General features: G+C 39.3%; 1 pseudogene; it reads right to left on the reverse strand.

Annotated features, from left to right (window-relative positions):
- Positions 1-620: 620 nt before the first annotated feature.
- LOC112411060 (H/ACA ribonucleoprotein complex subunit 3 pseudogene) lies at positions 621-835 on the reverse strand (annotated as a pseudogene).
- Between the last annotated feature and the right edge of the window lie 4,962 nt (positions 836-5,797).

Raw genomic sequence — 5,797 nt, forward strand, 5'->3', positions numbered from 1 at the left:
TTTTATTCAACAAATATCTACAGAGAACTTTAGGTCTGTTACCATCTTTATTCTTATTTTGTTCATTAATTTGTAAAGTAAATATTATGAATTTCTCTTTCTCTGAGACTTACATGGTGCTCTCTATTAAGGCTTGAACGAGGCTAGTCCTTCCAGCATGTGTACAAGTCAAGATGAAATGTGGCGTATATGTAGTGCCAATGCTTCCCCATCACATTCATTTCTGGATATCTTTAAGTAGCATATTTTTTTTCCTTCAAGACTATACGGTTTGGGATAGAGAGCAATTAGAAATCACAAGGATAGGAAGATTTTTAGACCCTGTGCTAATTGGAGTAGGTGGTAATGTTGGTGGGGTCATATTATGTTTTTATTTCTTCAAATCATTTTAATAACCTGGCAGTGATTCAAAGTATAAGAAGATTCAAACGTCTTCCCTTTAAAGGGGATGCTACCATGATTGCCTCACAACAAGCATGATCCAAGGCAATCATGAGACTGGATTCCAAAGAGCAAGGGTCGTAGGAAAGCTTCAAGGCTCACAGATTGAAGAGCTTGGATTCAGAAAGTCTCTTGAGGGCGAGCAGACAGCAGAAGAGACCTGAAATTTTAAGAGATCCTCAGAGGACGGGGTGCAATTGCTGGGTCATGAGCACCTTAAAGCATGCCTTGATGGTAATATGGTGTGAAGAGTATTTGTCGCCTGGGAGAACTGAGCAGGATGGGCCATGCAGGTCTGTTGTCTCATAGGGTCAAGCTTCTTCAGTGAATAGATCCGGTCTCCCTGCTCATTGAGATAATACTGGAGAAACATGACCACACCAAAGCCAGAGGGTCCAATTCCATCTGCCCATATTATGTTGTGCTTTAAAAAAAATATGAAAGTTTTTACTTTTGGAAATTAAAAAAAAAGAATCTGTCCAAAATAGAAGCTGCATTCACTAAGCAGTCAATTCTATAAGTGAAGAAATTGCCAATTAAAAACATTTTATTGGGCTTCCCTGGTGGCGCAGTGGTTGAGAGTACGCCTGCCGATGCAGGGGACATGGGAAAAAAAAAATTATTTATTTATTTATTTTGGCTGCACAATGTCTTAGCTGCAACACGCGGGATCTTCCTTGCAGCATGCAGGATCTTTAGTTGTGGCATACAGGCTATTAGTTCTGGCCTGCGGGCTTCTTTGGTTGCAGCATGAGGACACTTAATTGCGGCATGCATGTGGAATCTAGTTTCCCGACAAGGGATCGAACTCAGGTCCCCTGTATTGGGAGCATGGAGTCTTACCCACTTGACCACCAGGGAAGTCCCAGAAATTGCCAATTATAATGTTCTCTCTTTCAAACCTTTCCACAAACCTTCCCACCCCTTGAGCCAATCTTCTATCAGAATTGCCTTTAAAAATAAACAGACCTGGGCTTTCCTGGTGGCGCAATGGTTGAGAGTCTGCCTGCCAATGCAGGGGACACGGGTTCGTGCCCTGGTCCGGGAAGATCCCACATGCCGCGGAGCGGCTGGGCCCGTGAGCCATGGCCGCTGAGCGTGCGCATCCGGAGCCTGTGCTCTGCAACGGGAGAGGCCACAACAGTGAGAGGCCCGCGTACCGCAAAAAATAAAATAAAATAAAAAAATAAACAGACCTGAAAGAAAAGTGTATCTAAATATGATTTTTGTACCTGCAGAGCATATCTCTTCTCAAGAACATATAAAAGGCATAATAATCTCCTTTGCTCCTTCCCAAATTTTCTGCAACTAGGAATTATAGTGAGTATTTTACTCTATCCTCTATAAAAATCAGAAAATTATAGTATGTGTTTTCTAGTTCAGTCTCTCTGTTGAGCATGTGAGATTGCTTGGTTCTAAACTTTGGATTAGGGCAGTCTCACTGCTAAAGAAAGAAACCCTTAGCCAGTCTGTGGGGCTGCAAGGTCGGATTTCTTACTAGAGGTTACTATAATTAGAGTTGCAAGATTTAGCAAACAAAAATAAGGATGCCCAGTTAAATTTGAATATAGAATTTTAAATTCTAATTTAATTTGGTATCCAGTATTTTATCTGGCAACCCAATCTAATTAATACACCAATATTATGCATTCATTATTTCAACTTAATATGTTTTTATTGAACACCCCTAGAGTAAAACACTGGGCTAGGCTTTGTAGGTCAAACCGAAGGTAAAATGTGTGTCCTCAAAGAATTTATAATATTGGAAGATATAAGGCAGAGCATTGAAATTACATGTAAACAAACGAAAACTACATGTATAGTAATGTTACTATATAGAGCTGCCTGTCAGTCTCTCTGTAGTTTGTTTCTTTGAATGTTGAGTATTGGTCCCTTTCAGGTATTTGTATTTGAAGAACAGAGTCCCTCCCCTGTAGTAAAGCTCTGTCTTGGAATTAGCATGACTTTTGCCTGTTCATTACTACCAAAGCATAAATACCTGGTATTGAACAGGACTGTTCAATATTTTAACTCTCTATACAGCAAAGTGAAAAATTAGAAACCTAGACACTTAAATGCTCTTTTTTCATTATAATTTCAAGCTTGCTTTATCTTAATTTGTGATTGATATTTAATCAGTAGTAGTTTGTTATACTTTGAACTTTTGGGTTTGCCTTCTGTTAAGAATTTAATGGAATTTAATGACTCTAAACAAACACTTAAGAAGATGGTACTTAAAGGAAGCCTATGACACCTTTGCAATGGATGAATTGTTTTGCAATGTAAGTAATTTCATTCTCTAATTTATGAGTTTATAAGTAAAATGGGTTAATAGTTCAGATACTAATGTTAAGTTTTCTATCAAATAATACAAAAGGGATGTTATCCCAAGGGGAAAAGAGTAACATCTCTATATAAACATTTTTTTTGCATCTTTCCCTCCAAATGATAACTATTTATTGAGTTCTTTCTCTGTGCAGGCACTATGCTACATGCTTTACAGACATCATTTAATTTAATTCTGATAGAGAAACCAAGGCTAGAGAGGTTGGAGATGTGACCCAATATTTTTTTAGGATATCTGGTGATCTTGTAAACACTAACAACAGAAAGCACAACTGCATGCAACATTTTTCTTAAATGAAGAGTTTTAAAGCACTCAATTTTTAAAAGAGAGATCTGAGTTAAATACAAGGAAAAACTTCCTGATAATGAAGAACTGGAATGGAGAGAGTGGAGAGATTTTCTTCACTATATAGTATACTAAAGGATCAGTTGATGTTTATATGCCTAGAAGCCAATAGAGATGAATAAGCACTACAGATCTTCTCTGAGCTCAGTAATTATGGGAAAAGGACTTTGCCTGGAGACCAGAGAGGGGACTTGTATCGGAGGTGTATTGTTCCCTTTCCAGCTTCAATCCTATGTCCACCTACTGTGGAAAGTTGCATGGCAATTGCTACTTCTAAAACAATAAATAATAATTATCTACCTCTAGCTATTGGATTCTTACTTCAATGAAATATGTGTAAAACTAAACTCACTATCTTCCTGCCTTTCTTGACCTTGTATGCCCCACTTCTTTATTTGCTACCTTCTTTTTTCTTTCCTTCTCTTCAGAACAAAATTCCTTAGATGAAAGAGTCTTCACTTCTTGCCTCCATTTCTTTTTTTCCCCTCCATTTCTTAGTCTCCCATTTCCTCTTAAACCCAAGTGTGGCTTCTCTCCTCCTCTCTCCATTGAAACTTCTTTGACTCAGGACAGTGACATTTTAAAAAAGGAAAATTTTATTGAAATATAATTTACATATGATAAAGTCACTCATTTTAAGTGGCTTAATTATAATTCAGTGATTTTTATTAAATTTACAACATTGTACAATCATCACCACAATCAAATCTGAAAACATTTCTATTGCCTTGAAAAGAGCCCTGTGCCCATTTGCAGTCACTCACCTTTTGAGAACAGATTCAATGAATGATTTTCAGACCACAACTTACCTAACTGCTCTGAATACATTTGGCCCTACTGACCATACCTTTCCTTTTGAAACTTTTTCTTCCCTTCTTTCTGGCCATCACTTTCTCCTGGTTTCTCTCCTAACTTTTTTTTTTTCTCTCCTAACTTTTTGATAATTCTTCACAGATTACTTTCTCTGCCAGGCTTTATTATTTTAAAAAATATTCATTTATTTATTTATGTATTTGGTTGCACCGGGTCTTAGTTGCGGCACGCGGGATCTTCCTTGCCGCGTGAGGGATCTTTGTCACGGTATGAGGGATCTGTTTCCCCGACCAGGGATTGAACCCCAACCCCCTGCATTGAGAGCATGGAGTCTTAGGCACTGGACGACGTGGGAAGTCCCTGCCTTACTTAAAATTTATTTATTTATTTACTTATTTATTTATATCTGCATTGGGTCTTTGTTGCTGCGTGCGGGCTTTCTCTAGTTGTGGTGAGTGGGGGCTACTCTTCGCTGCGGTGTGCGGGCTTCTCATCATGGTGGCTTCTCTTGCTGCGGAGCACCAGCTCTAGGCACGCGGGCTTCAGTAGTTGTGGCATGCGGGCTCAGTAGTTGTGGCTCCTGGGCTCTAGAGCGCAGGCTCAGTAGTTGTGGCACACGGGCTTAGCTGCTCCATGACATGTGGGATCTTCCCGGACCAGGGATCGAACCCGTGTCCCCTGCATTGGCAGGTGGATTCTTAACCACTGCGCCACCAGGGAAGTCCCCGTGCCTTACTTTAACTATTGCTGTTCCACTGAGTTCTGTCCTGGCCTTTCAGCCTACACCTACTTAAGTGATTACATTCATCTTCATGGCTACAACTGCCATCTGTAAGCCGATGACTCAAAAATTTCTATTTCCAGCTCAGACTTGTGCCCTGAGCTCCAGTCTGGTATAGTATAGTATAGTAAAACTACTTATCATCAACAGTGGTTCTTCTCTTGTGCTCTCGCTATAATAAAATGCAAACAGAAAACTCATCAAATTAGCAGTTAAATCCTGTTCCTCTTTGAGGAGGAAATTAAGATTCACCTATATTGTATTAAGTATCAAAGTGCTAGATGAAATATGAAATATACATATGATCGCTGAAGTCTATAGACAATAATATACTCTTCTTGTCAGATCTTGTAAGTAAAATAGAATTTTAATGTACCTGCAACTCTATTACTTCATTCTAGCTTAAATTTTTACATATGTGTCTCACCAGGAGATTGATATAAACTCAAGAGCAGGGACCATATCTTTTTCTGTTTTGTCTTTCCAGTAAGAAAGCACAGTGCTTGGTATAAAGTAGGTAAAAGTATTGTAGAATGAATAAATGAATGTATCAGGGCAGAACATACTTGAAACTGAACTGGTGTGTTAGTGTAGTGTACATTGGTGGTAGACTACCAAATGTCATTTTCCATCTTTTCTTCCTTATTACAAAATTGTAACTTTTTTTGTAATAACCCATCTCCCTCCACATAGCAGTACACTTTTGTATTTATCATAGAAATCCTATTTCTCATGCCAGTGACAGATATAGGACAGCTATATGAAGAAATTCTTGCCAGTAAGATGTAATGGGCAAAGAAGATATACAGATTGCCAACAAACTCCTGAAAGAGTGTTCAACACCATTAATCATTAGAGAAATGCAAATCAAAACTACAATGAGATATCATCTCACACCAGTCAGAATGACCATCATCAAAAAATCTACAAACAGGGCTTCCCTGGTGGCACAGTGGTTGAGAGTCTGCCTGCTGATGCAGGGGACGCGGGTTCGTGCCCCGGTCCGGGAAGATCCCACATGCCGCGGAGTGGCTAGGCCCGTGAGCCATGGCCGCTGGGCCTGCGCATCC

Source organism: Neophocaena asiaeorientalis, unplaced genomic scaffold (assembly GCF_003031525.2).
Source record: "Neophocaena asiaeorientalis asiaeorientalis breed wild unplaced genomic scaffold, Neophocaena_asiaeorientalis_V1.1 scaffold263, whole genome shotgun sequence".
In the NCBI taxonomy this organism is placed as follows: domain Eukaryota; kingdom Metazoa; phylum Chordata; class Mammalia; order Artiodactyla; family Phocoenidae; genus Neophocaena; species Neophocaena asiaeorientalis.